Source organism: Delphinus delphis, chromosome 2, assembly GCF_949987515.2.
Source record: "Delphinus delphis chromosome 2, mDelDel1.2, whole genome shotgun sequence".
Classification (NCBI taxonomy): Eukaryota; Metazoa; Chordata; class Mammalia; order Artiodactyla; family Delphinidae; genus Delphinus; species Delphinus delphis.
This window is the reverse complement of record NC_082684.1, coordinates 139,866,704-139,887,232: the sequence shown is the minus strand read 5'-3', so window position 1 is coordinate 139,887,232 and position 20,529 is coordinate 139,866,704.

The window sequence follows — 20,529 nt, the reverse complement described above, 5'->3', positions numbered from 1 at the left end:
ATAAAATTCACCCATTTTAAGTGTGCAATTCAGTGTTTTTTAGTGACTTTACTGAGTTGTATAATGTAATGTAACCATTATCATAATCCAGTTTTAGAACTTTTATATCATCCCAGTAAGATCTCTTGTACCCACTCATAGTTAATTCCTTTTCTCACTCCCAGGCAACCACTAGTCTACTTTCTATCTCTAAAAATTTGCCTTTTCTGGACATTTCATATACATGGAATTATGTAATATGTGCTTTTGTGTCTGGCTTCTTTCACTCAGCATTCCACTCAGTCTTTCGTGGTATGAACATAGCTCATTTGGTTTATCCAGTCACTAATTACTTATTTCCACTTTTATGATTAATGATGCTATGAACATTATGTAAGTCTTTATGTGGACATATGTTTTCATTTCTCCTGGGTATTATCCCTAAGAATGGAATTGCTGGGTCATATGGCAAATTTACGTTTAAGTTTTAAGAAACTGCCAAACATTTTTCCAAAGCAGCTTCCCACCAGTAGTAATATATGAGGATTTTGATTTCTCCACATCCCTGCCAATATTTGTTGTTGTCTGTCTGTGACTCTAACCATTGCAATGGGTGTAAAATGGTATTTCATTGTGGTTTTAACTTGCATTTCCCTAATGACTAATGATACTGAGCATCTTTGCATGCACGCATTAACCATTTGTTTATCTTCTTTGGTGAAATGTCTATTCAAATCTTTTGCCCATTTTTCATTGAGTTGTTTATCTTCTTATTATTGAATTGTTAAGAGTTCCTTGTTTATTCTGCATACAAGTCTGTTATGAAATGAACGTTTCTGTCCCCCCCCAAATTCATATGTTGAAATCCTAATCCCCAGTGTGATGGTATTAGGAGATGGGGCCCTTGGGAGGTCATGAGGGTGGTGTCCTCATGAATGGGATTAGTGGCCTTATAAAGAGATCCCAGAGAGCTCCCTAGCCCTCTCTCTGCCATGTGAGGATACAAGAAAGTAGCTGTCACCAGAACCTAACCAAGCTATCATCCTGATCTTGGACTCCAGTCTCCAGAACTGTAAGAAATACATTTCACTTGTTTATTAGTCACCCAGTCTATGGCACTTTGTTATAGTAGCCTGAATGGACTAAGACAAAGTCCTTTCTCAGGTATGTTATTTGCACATATTTTTTCTCAGTCTGTGTCTTGTCTTTTACTGTGAACATATGTGCCTTGATACTTTATCTGTGTAATTCTTTGAGGCCTGGATAGAAGTTGCATTGCTCCAACTGAATTGGGTTTGCTTCTGCCAGTCACCTGGGGGACTTGTGTGATCCAAATGGACTCCCCCCACCCCGTGTTTACTTTCCAGACAACAGGAAAAGACAGGAGGGGGAAGGGCAGGACATGCTTCTTCACTTTCAGGGCAGATGAGTAAGTTACACATTCACTCCCACTCACGATCCCAGAACTTAGTCATATGATCATACATAGCCATAAGGTAGGCTGGGAAATACACCAGTTAGCTCAGTGACTATGTGCCCAGCTAAAAATCCTATGCAAAATGGTAGTGCACAGTCTAGTAAATAACAAAACCCACGTCCAAACTCAGGTCTGTGTGATCCCAAAGCCACACCCTTTGTACTATGTTAGGGAAGAAGCCAACAGAATATTATGTTTTAATGGACTCCTAAGAACCCTCACACACCAAACCCCCGCCGCCCCGCCGACCCCCAGCGAATGAGTGTCAGAGCCAGGGCTTGAGCGTGGGTCTGCTCAAATGATCATTTTCTTGCTCCACCACCCTGCCCTCTGGACTGTTCCTGAAAGGGGCATTTTCATGGTCATCTGGGTAGCATTGTACTCATTCTCTATTTTTCTGGGGAGGCAGAAGTTACCCTCCCAAATGCCATCCCTTCTTCTCTTTCCAGAGAACTAACTTCGCCCTGTGGCCCAGGATTCGGCGTTTTTTTAGCCTGCGTTGTGGCCTAGAGCCTGCCTGCCAGGGACAGTATTTGGAGAACAAAGCTCCTGATGGAATGCCCACTGCAGTGGCCAGTCAGGAAATGCCACTGGCCTCAAGGCTGCACACAGAGGCATCTATTTCAGCTGGGAGGGTGCCTGAATATGAAAATTGTTTTCTTTTTCTTTCCTTTGAAGATTTTTGCAGGAGCTTGAGAACCAGCAAAGTGGGAGAAATGTGTGTCAGTTTCAAAAGTAGGTTTCTCCTCTGGACTGAGCTCTAACCAGCTGTCTGTGAATGCCTGGTTCACGCCACTTCACTCTCTGTCTTAGCTTCACTCTGTCAGGTCTGCTTTAGGGATAGTTACTGTCTCCCTAACCAGAGATGACAAGCCCCATTCAGTGCTGAGCAAAAAGGTTAGAGAGGCTCCCTTCCTTTGGGATAGATGCCCTGGAGAAAACAAAACACTTGGAGCTGCTTAAAATGGTGAGGAAGTCACTTTGCATCTGTACAAAAGTGACACTCGCACCTTCCCACCTTCATTAGGCTGCTTACATATTCCTAAAGTCAGAGGCCAAGATGAATTTGTCTTATCTCAGAGAGCAACTCTAAAATTTGAAATTATTCATCACTCACCAGCCTACTAAAATGCATCCTCTGAGCCAGTAGACAGCACTGGGGTTGATGCTAATGGGATGGAGGGGGAGGAATGCAAAAGAAATTAGAGGGCACTGTTCATTTGGACAAATATTAATTGGGCACCTACCATGTGACAGGTGGTATTCCAGGCACCATGAATAAAACAGCTACTTCCCTCCAGGGAAATGTGGTGGCTTTTTGTCACATAGAGTCATGACAACAGGTAATTACAGCAAAATATGCCAATGCTCTTCTAGAAGACTGAACCTTGTATTGTGGAGCACAGAGGTAAGAACAGCCCCTCCCCTTGGAGGTGTCTGAGCAAAGTTTGAAGGCAAGAAGGCAGAGCATCCCAGACTCAGGCACCAGCTTGTAAAAGACAAGAGAAGGTCAGAGTTGGTGGCATGGGGAAGGTTTCCAAGCACTGCAGTGGGATTAAATGCGTGGTGCTGGAGGACATGGAGACGGAAAGAAACACGGGTGGAAAAGTGTGCGCTGGGGTCTCTGTGGTCCCTCTATACCCATTCTAAGCCTTTCTCTGCCCTGCTCTTGCCCTGGAGGCTGACCTTTATGATCTCCCAAGCTGCTGCCTTCCCGCTGGGTTTAGCCAATGGGAGGCAGCAGCAGCAGATCAAGAAGGAGGACAGGGCTTGAGGTTGGGATGTTGATTCCTGCCGTCCACAAGCTCCCTCCCTGCCAGGTCTCCCCGGCCCCTACAGCTCTCTGCAGGTTCCAGTACCACTGCTCTTCCCTCTGTCCCTTTAGGCTTCGAGGTAGGACTAGCTGCTGTCTGATATGAGGCCTTGGAGGCTGCACTGTCGGGTCCCTTAACTTTACCAGCCCCTCTGTAACAGTGCCTTCATTAAACTCTCTTCAGTTGACCCTTAAAAGTGGGCATCTGTTTCCTGCCAGGACCCTGGCTGGTACTGGAAATTTGGGTAAAACATAAAGAACAACCATGCCAAGGAACGACCATTGCTTTCTGTTTTGTTTTTATTTTGCAATGACAGTGGCATACTATTCTTTTGAACTCCCATAAATTATAAACTGAAATAAACCAGACACAAAAGACCATATATTACCTAATTCCATCTGTATGAAATGTCCTGAAAAGGTAATTCTGTAGATGCAGAAAAGCAGATTAGCTCTTGCCTGGGGCTGAGGTGTAAACAAGAAGGGTCTACGAAGTTGCACAAGGGATCTTTTCAGGTGATGGGTTGTGGTAATGTCATACAACTCTGTAATATATTAAAAATCACTGAATTGTATACTTAAAATGGATAGATTTTATGATATATAAATTAAACCTCAATAAAGCTGTTATGATTATAAGCCAAATATATCAATAATATGGAAAGTTTGGAAAATAGAGGAAAAAAATCACCTATAAGCCCCACGCTAACATAACTATTATCATGTTTTTCACATTCCATTCCAGTTCTATACTATCTACATTTGGCAATTATGGAAATAATGACATTAGCTAACATTTATTGCATGCTTACTAGAGCCCAGGTGTTGTGTTAAACACATAACACACATTATTTCACTCAGTTCTCACAACGTAGTATGAGGAAGGTACTATTTTTTTTTACTGAAGTATAGTTGATTTACAATGTTGGGTTAGTTTCAATGTGTACAGCAAAGTGATTCAGATATATATATATATATATATATATATATTTTTTTTTTTCAGATTCTTTTCCCTTATAAGTTATTACAAAATGTTGATTGTAGTTCCCTGTGCTATATAGTAGATCCTTGTTGGTTATCTATTTTATATATAGTAGTGTGTATATGTTACCCCCAAACTCCTAATTTATCCCTCCCCCCACTTTCCTCTTTGGTAACCATAAGTTTGTTTTGATGTCCTTGGGTCTATTTCTGTTTTGTAAATAAGTTCATTTGTATCATTTTTTTTAGATTCTGCATATAAGTGATATTATGTGATATTTGTCTTTGTCTGGCTTACTTCACTTAGTATGATAATCTCTAGGTTCATCCATGTTGCTACAAATGGCATTATTTCATTCTTTTTTATGGCTGAGTAATATTCCATTGTATATATGTACCACATCTTCTTTATCCATTCATCTGTCGATGGACATTTAGGTTGCTTCCATGTCTTGGCTTTTGTGAATAGTGCTGCTATGAACATTGGAGTGCATGTATCTTTTCAAATTATAGTTTTCTGAGGACGGTATTATTACTACCCACATTTTATTAATAAGAAACTTGAAGCTCAGAGAGATTCACTGACTTGCTACGTAAATGTCACTTTCCACCTTGCTGTAGTATTGATACTTTTAATGTCTGCAAAATCATTTATTGCGTTTTTATACTACATAATGCTTAACTCTTCCCTCTTCTGTAACATGTATAATGTTTTCATAAAAAGTGTTGTGATGAATATCTTCATTAGAACTAGCTGTATCTATATTTAACATCATCTTCTTAGGGTGCTTTTCTAGAAGCTGGGTCAAAGGGAATAAGGCCATTTGAAAATGTCTTGAAGTGAAATCAATTTCCAAAGGGTTGGGATTAAAATTCCCACCTGGCAATTTTGTCCTAGCCTCACCGGCACTAAATATTGCTAAGTTTTTTATGTTCTGCTTAACTTAGTGGCTTATTTGTTCCTATTTTAATTTTCATTCATATAACTACTAGAAAGGTTGGAGTTTTTACCATAGCAGTTGAGTGTCCACTTTTATAATATCCGAGTTTTCTGCCCACTTGTTGATGGGTGTCTTACCGGTTTTCTTAACCATGTGTATGAGTTCTGTGTAAATATGTTAACCCTTCATGTTTCATCTTAGCTGGAAATGTTTCCCATTTGCCTATTTCTTTATTACACAAACTGCTTTTACCTATTTTTACATAACGAAGCCAATTATTCTTTCCCTTTGTGAGTTTATCCATGGCTTTCAAAGACACCTCTCTTCAAGGCTTTGGTAGCATTCAGTTATATTTTCTCCTGATTTTTCTGTGGTGAAGTTTGTTTTACATTTAAGAAAACCCACCATTTATTTTAGTGTATAGTTTGAGATGGGAGTCTAAATGATTTTTTCTCCCAAATCATTACCCAACTTTTCCAATACCAAACATCACTTCCTTTCCCCAGTTTTGTGTTACTTCCTTTATCATATATTATGTTCTTATAAGAGGCTCCTTTCTGCTCCAGAGCCAAACTCTCTTAATAATTCTTGTTTGACAATATGCTGTTGTATTTAGTAGGTCTAAAATGTCTCATCTGTTCATCCAGGAGAGGTCAGGTCATCCCACTTGCAGGGCACCTGGGTGAACAACAGGAAACATGGGTCTGGTGCTCAACACAGGAGGCTGTTGCTACAGTTTTGGGGGAAGCATGCCATGACCCTGGGGGTGACTGAGACCCCCAAGGAGAATAGTGAGCAGGAAACCTGATCCTGAGATGCTTAGAACTAACAGGGCCAGAAGAGCCTTCCAAGACAATTTCACATAATTCCTTCAGTTTATAGAGAAGAAAACAGAGGTGAAGAGATAATGTCTTTTACCCAAACCCACAGAGGCACTTAGAGGCAGAGCTGGAGCTAGACCTGGGCCTCTTGACGGCTGGTCAGGAGTTCTTGAATGTTCCCCAGAAAAGAAAGGTCATAAGGGGCAGAGGTCCATGTGGGATGCAGCACCAGGGAAGACTCAATAATCATGAAGACGGCTTATCTATGAGTGCCGCTTCACTAAATCCTCGCACTCCTACTATCTGCAGCTGGTCCTCACCTCAGCCCTTCTGTCAAGTCCTGTGCAGAGTCTCTTAACCAAACTCCCCTTAACTGACTGGCCAGGTCAGCTAGCCCCAATCCTCTGTCTTAAATACACCAACTGATGCTTCCAGCTACGAGCTCATCTCTTACCTGCCTCCATACTTCTGCTTCCACCAAATGTTTACCAAGAATCAATTATTTTTGTTCCCAGATCTATTTATGACACTTTAACACTGTAGTTATTTAATTTAACCAAAAGGAACATAAACCAAAAGAGAGAAGTGGAACAAAAGACAACTATTGCTGTTTTATGACAAACACATTGCTTTAGAAAAACTTGACAAAGGTGAACCACTAAAAAATCTTTTCAGGGCTTCCCTGGTGCTGCAGTGGTTGAGAGTCCACCTGCCGATGCAGGGGACGCGGGTTCGTGCCCCGGTCCGGGAAGATCCCACATGCCGCGGAGCGGCTGGGCCAGTGAGCCATGGCCACTGGGCCTGCGCGTCCGGAGCCACAATGGGAGAGGCCACAACAGTGAGAGGCCCGCGTACCGCAAAAAAAAAAAAAAAAAAAAAATCTTTTCAAACAAAGTATGGATGGGATAACTGTAAAACACGGAGAGCTTTGTATGAATCTAGGATTCTGCACTCAGACTATTTCATAAGTGACTTAGGTTCTCTCTTTATAAAAACAGAAAGTGAAAATTATGAGTGTGGCTCGTGTGAGACAGAGGATTGTCATCAGGGGGCTTTTTTTTAAAAGAAAAGGCCATGGGTCCAGATCACAATAAGATTATATGTGTCCTGTTTTATGATTTTCCAGCTCGGCCAAACTTTTTGATTAATCAGCCGACTGCTAGTCCCAATCACCTAGGATAAGAAGACTTCCGTTTAACCAATATAAAATGATCCCCATTTTCAGATGAGTTGTCCAGGCTCTAAGCACCCACCGTGGTCAGACTCTGAGAGGGAGGCCTGTGGATGTGACCTGGGTGTGATGCCACAGAAGACACTGGGCCCAAATTCCAGCTCCACCCTAACCAGTTGTGTGGTCTTGGGCAAATCACTGATGCTCTTTGAGCTCGGTTTTCTCACCTACTTAACAAGATCTGTGTCATGGGATTATTGTCTAGTTGAAAGGACGTTGGTAAGCACCCAGCAGGGTGCCAGACCCACTTTTAAACATGAGCTTCCCCTGCTGACTCTAAATGGAGGAAGTGGGGATGAATGAGCCTTGGTATGTGGACTGCATGTGGATGAGCGTGGGAGATGGATGGCATCCCTCCTCGTTGGCAAATTCCAACTCACACAGCGAGACAGCCTTAGGAGAGGGACACCTGCGACGTGGTTCTGTTAGGTGCACATTCAGACCTTGTGCCCAAGAGTCGAGACGGGGATCCTGGGAAGAGAATGTGCGGGATCATCCTGGAGCCAAGGGAAGGGGAGCTTTGGGAGCCTGCACGAGTTGGGAGCAGCCACGTGAACTGGCGTGGGAAGGAGTCCGTTTGCAGGGGGCCCCACCACCTTGCAGGTGTGCCTGGCACTGCCTCGGAGGGCATATTCTGAGTCCTGGGACTTGTAAGCTATTTTCCCTGGTCATCACCACCCTGTAGCTTCCCCAGCTGCTGGGCCAAGAGCTGAGGGGCACCCCAGCCTCAGTGCTAGAAGAAGCCCCACTCTGTCTGTCTCTCTGTCTCTCTCTCTGTGTCTCTGTCTCTCTCCTCCCCCGCCCTAGCTGTGGCTGAGTCAGATGGAGCAGTCCTCATGTTTCACTGGTTGGCAGTTTTGGCCTTCCCAGAATGCCTCTGCCCAGCCCACAAGACACAGAAAGAGCTGCTGCTAGCATGAGTTATTTCGGTCAGCTGAGTCACCACGCCAGAAAACAAGATATTACCCTGCCTCATGTCTGATCTGAGGGGCTGGGGCTGCCTGGGACCTCAGGAAAACTGAAAGCCTTCACTGAGACATCACCCATTTGAGTCCAGGGTCCAGCCTCTGCCCTTGTGACCCAGCCCCTAACTGGAGAGGGGAGCCACCCCTCTGCCCTGGTGATGAGGACCCTGAAACCAGGGTGCCTATCCATCATCGCAGCCCCCTGCAGCCTCTGGGCTTGACATTGGCACTGCTGCTCCCTGATGCCCCCTGACTTGTATTGCAGTTAATGGTAGCTGGGACTCGGCCGCCTGCCCCACTAGACCCTGTGCTCCTTCGGGTGAGGGACCACACCCGTTTATATCCCTCTGGTACATATCACAGTGACTGGAACACAGAAAGTGTTCAATAAACATTAGCTTCTTTCCCTTTATTGTTTCTTTACAGCAAGACGTCTGAATGTCAGCTCCTCTACCTTTAAGCATCTTTCCTGCTTAGGACTTCTCGTTTGCTCTCTGTAGCCAAGTCTAAGTCAGGGTCCAGACCTCAGCCATGCCTGACCCCTAGAATTGCTGCCCCCTCTGGCTGCCTCCAACACCTGCTGCCTTATGTCTGCTGCCCTTCACTCTCCTGCATCTCTTGAAATCACGGGCCGAAGTGGTCTGCATGTGGGCATAGGCATCGTCTTCTGGGAAATCGCTAGCGTCTTTCATCCCCAGAAGGTTGTGGGGGTGGAATGAAGCTTAGAAAGGTTTGGGATAAGCAGCCCTTTAGCAAGACTGGCCTGGGTCTGTGCCGGTGGGCTTGCCTCCACCTCTTTTGTAAGGTTCCCTTTTGGGGGAGGGAACCTTGGCTGAGGCTCCAGGGTGGTGGCACGTTAGTGTGTGCACACCTGAGTGCCTCCCCTGCGACACTGTTCAAGCACTAGGCCTAGTGGTGCCCATCAGAATAGCCACTTGTTAGGCTTGTCATCTTTACCATTTTTCATTGTTTTACATTCTGAACGTTTTTAAGGCAGAAGTCATTTTCGCTTGGAAACTCGAGATGGAGTGAATCACCCCAGTCTCACCTGAAATAGATAACAAGGCTGAGTTTGGTGAGAGATATAGTCAGCCTTTTGCTTGGACACCACACACAGCTGCACGAAATGATACCCCCTTGTAAATAAATCACCGGCTGGCAGCCTCACCTTGGAATATTTATAAGGAAACAGACCTGGGAAGGAAGAACTAGGCTGCAGAGATGATTGGAAGAGGGACTTTATAGTGTCCAGAAAGTGTGATTCTTGGTTGCCTATAGGAAGACAGGGGAAAAAAGGAAGGAAATTCTATGAGGAGGGAAACGGTGTCTAACATTTTATTTCATTTTCAGTGGTGCCCCTGTCCTTGTGTGTTTGTGTGTGTGTGTGTGTCTGTCTGTCTGTCTTTTTTAAATTTTTTTATTAAAGTATAGTTGATTTACAGTGTTGTGTTAGTTTCAGGTGTACAGCACAGTGATTCAGTTATATTTATATATATATAAGTTATACATAAATATAGTTAATTATATATAATATATATCCAGTTTTATATATATAAATATATATATATTTATTACACGGTATTGAATATAGTTCTCTGTGCTATACAGTAGGTTGCTTGTTGGTTACCTGTTTTTTATATATAGTAGTGTGTATATGTTAATCCCAAACTCCTAATTTATCCCTCCCACCGTGACTGTGTGTGTCTTTCTCACCACAGGAGAGGGGAGCTTACAGGGGAGGTCTGCTTCCTTCCCTACTAATCCCCAAGCTCTGGCAGGGCAGCCCAGAGCAGGAAACCCTCAGGTGTCTCAGGGGAGTCCCCGAGTTTGTTCCCAACTTATGCCAAAGCCTTGTGTGTGTCATGGGCCACAGGGATGCCGGCCTGGCGCCCCCTTCTCCAGTTCTAATGTTGATGAAGCACTTTGGGTGAAAGGAGATCTGCTGCTGAGAACAGATACAGCTGGGCCTGGGAAGTATCAGGTACGCTTATCGCAGTGCAGAGCCAGATGCTGCAAGGGGACGCCCCAAGTCCAGTGAGCACGGTGTAACCTTAGACAGGCTGCCGCCTCTCTGAGTGTCTTCCCCACTCCACCCCTTCCAGCACTCAGCTTGTCCCATCTATTAAATTCCTCCAGAGACATTGGGGAATCGCACCTCCACCTCCCCCAGGAACGCCTCAGAGAACCCCAGGAAAGGAACCTCAAGGTGTAGTGGAAGGGGCACCAGGCAAGGAGCGGGGAGCATTGAGCTGCATGGCCTTGGGCCATTGGTTTAGGCCTTGCTGAGTTCTCATCAGCAACAGCGGATTCAACAACCACTCCTGTAGTACATCCTTGACCTACGGGCACCACTGCTCTAGGTAATGGGATGAAAAGATGCAAGAGGCAAGATCCTGTGCCTCCTGGGAATCAGAGATATGAAAGCAAGCTGCATACTGTAACATGAGTCACAGTACAATCAAGTAAACTGTGCTAGACATTCATGGAATGTGCTGGGGGTGGAATAGGGGGTACAACACCCAGACAAAGGGCGGAGCTGTGACAGGGGGGAGCATCTGAGCTGAGAGCAGAAGGATGAGGAGAGGTGAGCCAGGCCAAAGGGGAGGGCCCTTCTGGGCAGAGGGGACAGCAGAGGCAAAGTCCCAGGGGTGGGAAGCATCATGGTACATGGAGAAAATGAGAGCTTTTTGGCATTGCTGATGGATTTGGCCAGAAATAGTCTGGATCTATAGTCAGGACCAAAATAGAAAGGACTTCAAACTTCAACCTAAGCAGTTTGAATCCTGTAGATGGTCTTTTTAAAATGTAGCCTACAGCATGTCACTCCTCTATTCAGAACTCTGCAATGGCTCCATTTCCCCCACAGTAAAAGCTGGAGCCCTTACAATGGCCCATAGGCCGAGCAAGGCCTGGCTTCCAACTGCCTCTCTGACCTTATCTCCTTGCAATACCCCTGCACACTCTCACAGCCTCCTCCCTAGCCCTCAAACAAGCCAGGCAGCTTCTGCCCCAGGATCTTTGCACTGCCTCTTCCTTCTATCCTAAATGCTGTTTTCTCAGGTATCTACATGGCTCACTCCTTCACCTTCTTTGAGTCTTGTTGAAATGTTACTTCTTGGTGAAGCCAGCCCTGACCATCCTTTTCCAAACTGCATTAGCTTCCTTCCCTCATTCCACAGTCTAAACCCCCTTACCCTGTTCAATTTTTTTCTTTCAGAACACTTATCACCTTTTAACACACTGTATGAGTTTATTATTTATTATGTTTCCCCCATCTGGACTCTAAACTGGACCAGGGCAGGTGTTTTTGTCTGCCCTGTTTATTGCTGTATCCCAGCACCTAGAACAGTGACTAGCACATAGTAGACTCTTAAGAAACATTTCTTAATAACTGATTTAGCTAGGGAGCCAATGGCAAGCATTAGATAGGGGGGTGACATACTCAGATTTATGATTTACAATCGCTCTAGGTAGGCAGTGTAGACTCATGGTGGTTTTCCCACTTCCCCCCCCCACCATTTTTAAATCATGACTCACAGTTAGAAATTCATTTCAGTTTCTTGTGCACACATTGGAACATACAAAAACATCTAACTGAAACAAAAGTTTCATGAAACAGTAGTTACCTTTTCACCTTTGCAATGCTCTGTGATCTATTCTCTTCTATGGTGACTTCATTTTTTAAAATTACTAAATTGACTTCACAGCGCCCCAGTAATAGACTAAGGCTTGGAGTTCAAAAACCAGTGGTATAATATTCTGGAATTTGATAGTGATGATGATTGTACAACATTGTAAATGTATTAGAAAAACCACTATGGAATCTAAAAAAAAAATTGTACTGATGAATGTAGTGACCTAGTGGCAGGGCGTAGACATAGAGAATGGACTTGAGGACACGGGGGTGGGGAGGGGGAAACTGGGGCGAAGTAAGAGTAGCAACGACATATATACACTACCGAATGTTAAATAGATAGCTAGTGGGAAGCAGCCTCATAGCACAGGGAGACCAGCTCGGTGCTTTGCGATGACCTAGAGAGGTGGGATGGTGGCGGTGAGAGGGAGACGCAGGAGGGAGGGGGTATGGGGATATAGGTATGGATATGGCTGATTCACTCTGTTGTACAAAAGAAACTAACACAGTATTGTGAAGCAATTATACTCCAATAAAGATCTATTAAAAAAAAACCCACTGAATTGCACACTTTAAAATAGTTTAAATGGTGGGTTTTACATTATATGACTTTTATCTCAAAAACAAAATCTTTTTTCTTAATGGTATAAAGGATTAATCTAAAAGAGACCAACCTAGAGATAGGAAGACCAATTAGAAAATGATTATAATCGTCCAGGTAAGAGGTGATGAGTGGACAGAGATAGTCCAGATAGACAAGAAGGGCAATTCCAGAATGATTTAGAAGGTTAAATTGGAAAGCATGAGAAATAGGAAGCGTCAAAGATGATTCTAGACTTCTGCCTCTGCTACAGGGGGATGATGGTGCTATCAAGTGAAATCAAGAACACAGCCAGTCTTGAGACTATGGGGAGGGGGAAGGGTAAACGGTGACAAAGCGATAAAGAGGCATGGACATATATACACTACCAAACGTAAGGTAGATAGCTAGTGGGAAGCAGCCGCATAGCACAGGGAGATCAGCTCGGTGCTGTGTGACCGCCTGGAGGGGTGGGATAGGGAGGGTGGGAGGGAGGGAGACGCAAGCGGGAAGAGATATGGGAATATATGTATATATATAACTGATTCATTTTGTTGTGAAGCTGAAACTAACATACCATTGTAAAGCAATTATACTCCAATAAAGATGGTAAAAAAAAAAACAAAAAAAACACAGCCAGTACACATAGCAGGAAACCATTTTGATTTTTAGAAGCCACTTATGTGTGTGCATGCAAACATTTGTCAAAGCAGAGAAGAGCTGTGAGGCTCCCCGCTGCACTGTTGGCTAGCCAGGGAGGCCTGCTGTGTGAGGCTAGAGGTCCACCAGCGATCAAGGGTGGGCAGCGGGAGGGGAAAGCACAAAGGAGGCCTGGAAGGGAAGGGATCCAGAGAGACCAGGGGTGGCACGTTGCAGAAGCCAGAAGACTAGAGACTTTTAGAAGGAAGGTGACCAGCCAAGACATGCAGAGATGCGGGGCCTGGAAAGTGAAGGGGCCGCAAAGATAAAGGCAGAAGGTTAGGAGTCTGGAAGGTCAAGACCTCCCTAACCAGTCTCAGCTCTTTTTTTTTTTTTTACATCTTTATTGGAGTATAATTGCTTTACAATGGTGTGTTAGTTTCTGTTTTATAACAAAGTGAATCAGCTATACATATACCTATGTTCCCATATCTCTTCCCTCTTGTGTCTCCCTCCCTTAGCTCTTTTCAGGAATAGCTCCCCTAAGTGATTCTTGGCCTCAGAAGCAGCTGGGCCTCGGGCCATGACAGGCCAACCTGCCTTATTGTCTTCACCCACCTTCCTCATTCTCTCCTGCCCCCAAGCACAGCCAGGCTGGCTCTTGCTCCCTCGGCTTTCCTATGTGGAGGTGCAAGTGGCCTCTGGACATCCCTGAAAGGAATTTCCTGTTAACAATCTCCCCTCCTGCGGGCTGGGCAAAGAGTGGATGGATGTGATGACGCCAAGGACTGGATTGGGTGGAAATAGGAAAATGGACAATTTTCACTCTGGGGGAAAGAAATGCACAGTCATTTTTTCAGCTAGCCCCAGTCCTCACATGATTCTGGTAGTAAAATCTTCCACTAGTCACCCAGGTATGTGGTGGGGCTCTGAGACCCACCTGAGGAAGGGGAGAGGCAGACTGCTGTTCAGGAGGGAGGGGCTGAGACCTTTCCAGAAAGGGGTCATGATGTGGGACAGATTTCTTAAATCCTTTCAGAGAAGTATGCAGTGTCTTCAGATTAACAAAGTGAATCACTCAAGGGGCCTGCAGAGACAGAGCTAGAAAAGAGGGCATGATCAGCTCTGTTCATCGACAGCCTTGAATTGCTATTCAGCACTTATGGTAAAGAACTGGGCTGTGTCACCTGCAAAGCAAAATGCTGAGAGGGGCACAGACTAGGCTCCTTCTCTCCTATACAGCATCTTTGTGTGAAATAGAAAAAGTCATCTCTTCCTTTGGGCCAACGCAGGCCGTTGCCAGGGAGCACAGCTTGGTGAGCAAAGCTCAGGCTAAATCAGATCCCACAACCCCCTCCCCATACCCCACCCCCTGCTCCCCACCCAAGCTGGATGCTCTTGTGCAGTGTCCAACCTGTGCAACCATATGCAACAGCCCCAGAGACAGAGATGAATATGGCAGCGTCTTCAACCTCCAGAAGTTCAAAAACTGGTGGGCAAACACACACATGTAATCAGCCAACTAACAAAAGCAGCCTCTGAGAAATGCTAAAACAGAAGGGCTAATGGTGGCGGGGAGATTCACCCTAATGGGGAAATCTGAGAAGACTTCCTGAGGAGATAGAATTTGAGGCAGGCCTTGAAATGTTGACAGAGAGGGGAGTGGAGAAAGGACGCACAAGATTTCAAGGTGGCTTCTCGGGAGGCGGAGTAGATTGTCATGGCTGGAGGAAAGGGGAGCCGGGGGAATGGAAAAGGGTACTGGGGAAGACATAGTGGGAGGTAAGCCTAAGGGCTAAAGTTGTGGAGAGCACTAACTGACTTACTGAGGGATGTGCACTTGGAGAGAGCCAGAGATGTTTGGGGAATGGGGGTTCCCCGTCCAACCTGGCTATCCTGGGTCTTTCTCAGAAGTGGGGTTGTCCTGTAAGAGAAGTGCCCCAGCTTCCAAAGTGCCCCAGCTGCTCTTTACAAGAGCTGAGGAAGCCCCTGAGCCAGGTGTCGGTGTGACTGCATTATGCAGAGGTGCGGTGTGAAACATCTGTGCAGATTCATCAATGGGTCAGGGAAGGGCTGGAGAATGGCCGTCCAGCTGCATCTATTAGAGGTCATCTCAGACAGCCCTGGCCCTGCTCCAGCGGTGGAGGGGACACTCCTGCTCTCCTTGAGGGCCCTGTGGATGTGTACACCTCACCGGAAGGCCACCTGAAGAAAACATGCCTTTCAAAATCCATAGGATGGAGCCCAGAACCCATGGCATCACCTGGTCCAGGTAGACCTAGTTACTGTGAGAAGGGACTTCCTGTCCCAGAATTCTTCCATCCAGGATGGCTCAGTCCTCCTCACTCTCTGCTCCTACATGAGACAAACAATCATTGGAGAGAAACATCCCATGACCAACCACTTTGTCCTTCTGAAAAGTCTCTTCCTTGAGTTCGCCTACACCCTTGCTTCTCAAAACACCGTCTGCAGACCAGTAGCATTAGCCCTGCCTGGGAGCCTTATGGAAATGCAGTCTTATGCTCCATCCCAGATTTACTCAGCCAGGTCTGCCTTTTTGCGAAACCCTCAGGTGATTTGTGTGTCCGTTGAGGTCTGAGAAGCCTGTCCTAAACGGTTCTTTCCTGCTCTTTGTGTAGCTCTCTGGCAACTCTTTCTCAGTCTCCCTGACCTTGACTCTTACCAATCCCTTTTAATGCTAGGAGATCCTCTGCCCATTACCTCCCCCCTCTGCCCCTCTCCCTGGGTGATCTCGGACACTCCCACTGCTTCACGTACCATCTGCTTCTCAAGGATTCCCTCATCTGTACAACCAGACCACTCTTCTGGGTGCTCGACCCCTAGATCCAAATACCTATGATATGGTGCCATAAACAACCCCTCACATTCCACATGCTCCATATTGAATTCATCTTCTCTCCCTCGGGCCCCCAGGCCCCCTTTCAGGGACTCATCCCAGACTCCTCTCTCACTCTTAACTCCTAAATTCATTCTACACGCTGGGGGTCCACTTCCTAAACTTTCTGATCGTGCCCCCTAACCCCTCCATCCTCACTGACACCACCTCAGATCCTGATCATCTCTGCCCCAAGATCCACTGCAGGTCTGGCCAACTTAGCAGCACAAATGTCCTCCAAGTGGCAACTCTGCCATCTTGTAGCCACTGGAACACATAGGCTCCTTGGTGGCTGCTGCAGGGGAGGTGAGCCCTGGAAGACCTCACCCCAACACATGCTTCAGCCCCAGACTGACGCCCACGTCACTAAGGCTCACAGCCCATTGATCAGAACTAGTCATGTAGCCTCATCTAACCTTTTCTTTCTTTTTTTTTAAATTGAAGTACAGTTAATTTACAATGTTGTGTTAATTTCTTCTGTACAGCAAGGTGATTAATTATACGTCTATATACTCTTCTTTTATATTCTTTTCCATTATGGGGAGTCATAGGATACTGAATATAGTTCTCTGTGCTCTACAGGAGGACCTTGTTGTTTATCCATTCCATTTACAATAGCTTACAGCTGCTAACCCCAACCTCCCAGTCCATCCCTCCCCAAACCCCTCCCCCTTGGCAACCCCAAGTCTGTTAGCCCCATCTAACTTCAGGGGGTGCTGAGGGAGGGTGAACCTGCTGGGCCGTAGCCTGGAATAGGTGAGCATTGGGCATAGGTGAGCACTAGAAACCTCTACCAACCATCTTCCTCCTCTGCTCTGTCTTCTCCTTAGCCCTTATCATCATCTGACATAGTGTGTATTTGCCCATTTACGGATTTTTGTCCTGCTTCCCCCGCTCCTGCTAAAGAATGTAAGCACTCTGTGGGCAGATCATGTGTTTGGTTCATTGCTGTATTCCCAGTACCTAGAACAGGGGTTGGCATGTAGTAAGCACTCGATACATATTTGATGAATGTTACTAATAAAATGAATAAATAAAGGGCTGGATGGTGTGTGTGTGTGGGGGCCAGCAGTGGGGGAGGGGAGTGATGTGAGAGGAATGTGAAAACTAAGAAGGGGTAATATCACAAAAGGCATTATAAGGCAGATAAAGAAGCTTTTGCTTTATCCTGTAGAGTGTAGAGAACCATGGGGTGGGGGGTGGTTTAAAAGGGGAGAGATGTTCTGGAAGATCACTTGGGATGCAGTTTGGAGGATGGATTGGAAGGGGTCACGCAGGAGGCAGGGAGACCAGCTGGGGAACAACGGATGGTGGTTTAGATTAGATGGTGGGATTCCTGAAGGAGGAGAAACAAGGCTCTGAGGGCGTGAATGTGGGGCTTGAGAGGAGGAGAGGATGGCTTTAAAGGGTTTGGCTGGAGTTACTAAAAGGTTAAAAGGAGGGAGTTCCCTTTGTTCATTCTCAAGCCAGGAGGACTGAGGGGTGGAGGAGACCTGCGGGGAGGGTGGTAACAAGGAATTTGTTTGAGACACAGGAACTTTGATCTGGTCGAAATGCCCAGGCCTCGCTAAATGGCACAAATGGCACGCGACTCCACACTTAGATGATTCATTTCCTCGCCACTGAAATTTTGCCCACCCTGTTTCCTGCCCTTGAAGAATGTTCCCTCCCTGTCTGTCAACCACTCCTAGCTCTGACCTCAGAGAATAAATCAGAAAGAACCCTGAGAATATGGGCTCTCTGGCTGAGAGCTGCCACCTGCCCTGAGAGCACAGACCTGCTCCCCTGTGTTGAGGGCTCAGGGCAGAGGGGAGGCATCAGCTGGGCCCCTTGCGGATCAGGATGGGTGGATGGACAGCCTCCATGCAAGGGCCAAGGCAGCCATCCTGTTCAAAGGCAGGCACGGCCACCAGCTCTTGTCAGCATAGTTACTTCTCGGTGAAATGCACTTCTCCCCACTGTGGCTGCTGCCTCTCCCCCCTCCCTGGGTTCTGGTCCCCAGTCTTGGCCAAAAACAGTGCCCCTGTCAGTCCTGTTCTTGGCCTGGCCCTGCTCCTTGTGCTGACTTCCCTCCCACATGCCAGCCTTTTCCAAAGTTGTCCAGGATTGAAAGTGATCCCCCCGCGCCATCACTCAGGGCAAAAGACAGAAGCCCTTGTGCCGTCTCTCTCTCTCTCCTTGAGGGAAAGAGGTGGGCTTACTTAATCCAGTCCACAGGAAGTCCTCCCCAGCCACCTCTGGAAACAGCATACTAGGGACCAGTGTGGGACCACTGTTCAGCTACAGCCTGACTCCAGTGGTCTCTAGGCTGGTAATTTTCTGCATAGTTAGCTGCTCTCCTGCTCCCACCTGCTGCACTGGAGGTGATTGAATATCACCTCATGCATTAACCATGCACAGAAGAGGGCTGCCAGAGCTCCGTTACCCACCTGCCCACCTGTGGCCCCCATCCCTCCGTCACAGGCCATCTGGATTGACACCTTGATTGATTACAAGGGTTCCATCGTGTGTGGAGCAGCTGCAGCCTTACCTGGTGGGACAGGGAGGGCTGCGTTGTAGCCAGCCCGTCCGTCTATGCTGAGTGTCCCCTCCTGTGGGACCTGGGCACCTCTCTCTGACATATTCCTCAGAGCCCTTGTTTTGTAGGCGCCTGTCTCCTGCTAAGACAGCGTCTGCCAACCCACCATCTGCTCCACATCCTATAGAAGGGGCTTTGGCAAAAAGAGTCCGAATTCAGCAGTTTTGATAAACCCCCAGAGAAGATCACCCCTGTGCCATTTCCAAGAAATACCCACACCAACTTGTGAATTACAAAACCCAGCCACAAAATAAAGGGTTGGTAGTTTGCAGAGAAGTGGACACAGCCAGGAAAGAGAAGAGAGATGCTGCTGATGAATGCCTCCTCTTTCCAAATATTGGTGAGTAAAGAAGAAATGGCCAGCCACTGGATTCGAAGCCTTTGGAGGAAGAAGGAAATAATGCAAGAGTTTGATTTTGGGTTGCAGTACAGAGCACTGTTGCTGTAAAAGCTCAGCAGGCGGGGAATAAGAGGAGGGAGGCTAATATTTGTTGAGTTCCCGGCACGTGTCAGACGTTGTGCGGGCAATTTCGTGGACGTTACCTCGCTGAGTCTTTACCACAGCAATGTGAGACAGGTATTTCTGCACTCATCCCTCAGGGGAGGCAGCAAGTTCAGAGAGCTGACACAGCCTGCCCACCATCTCACAGCTCACATGGCAAAGCGGTGATTCAAGTCAAGCTGTCTCATGCTGAAGTTCATCCTCTCTCTGCTGTACCACGTGTTCTCCCCAGCACATTCCAGGAAAGTGGGAAACCAGAAAGGATCTTAACTCATATTAAAGCAAAATCAGAACAAGAAACTTGAGAGCAAGTGTCATTGAATACAATTAGTTTGAATAATCTATATTTAAGGGTCCCATGAGGCATCCATCAAGAGGGAAAAGTAATTGTGCTTTCAGATACCATCTGCCGTTCTCTGAACATTTTGGCTCTGAGAATCTCTGTACCCCTCCCCTCCTTGCCCCCTGACCCCCTCATCAGCTGAGTTGCCTACCTTCCACCAGTATGCTGAATGAAATGCCCAGCATGGCCTCACAATTGCTTTCAGAGCAGCTGTATGGCTGTCTTAGTCTGCTTGGGCTGCTGTCACAAAGCATCACAGATGGGGTAGCTTATGAACAACGGAAGTTTATTTCTCACAGTTCTGGAGGCTGGAGCATAAGATCAGAGTACAAGCATGGTTGGATTCTGGCGAGGACCCTCTTCTCATTGTATCCTCATATGGCAGAAAGAGGGCGAGAGAACTCTCTGGGATCTCTTTTATAAGGGCACTAATCCTATTCATGAGGGCTCCACCCTCATCACCTAATCACCTCCTGAAGGCCCCACCTCCTAATTACACTGAGGGTTAGGATTTCAACACAGAAATTTTGGGGGGACACAAGCATTCAGTCCATTGTAATGGTCATTGCTAATCTTAACCATAATAGTTGTAATTTTTCAAAACAGTGGAATTGAAAGTAAGGGTTTAAAACAGCTCTGGGCACAAGGTCCCCCAAACCATTTCCTGCTCACCCTTCCTACGTCCAAATTTTTGTAAGGAGGCCTGGGGATCTTAAAGTTGAGTGCTAAGGTCATGAGGCAAGGGGCCAGCGGCACTGTCTGGTAGAACTTGATGTGACACTGGAAATGTCCTTTATCTGTGCTGTCCAATATGGTGGCCACTAGCCACACATGGCTATTGAGTGCTGGAAATGTGGCTAGTGTGACTGAGGAAATGTACTTTCATTTAATTTTAATGAATTGAAATTTGAAACTTAAATAGCCACATGTGACTAGTGGCTCCCAGATTGGATGGTACAAGAGAGGAAACTAACCTAAAAGTTGGGAAAATTCTAGAACATAGGCCTTGTCTGTAGGGGGCCAGCCTTGATCAGGTACCACTTTGGGAGGTTGCTAAGCAGCTCTGAGCATCTGAGGCACAGAAGGATAATTCTAAAGGAAGGAGGATGGCTGAGGAGGGTATGAAGACAGCCTTGCCAGTTCAAGTTT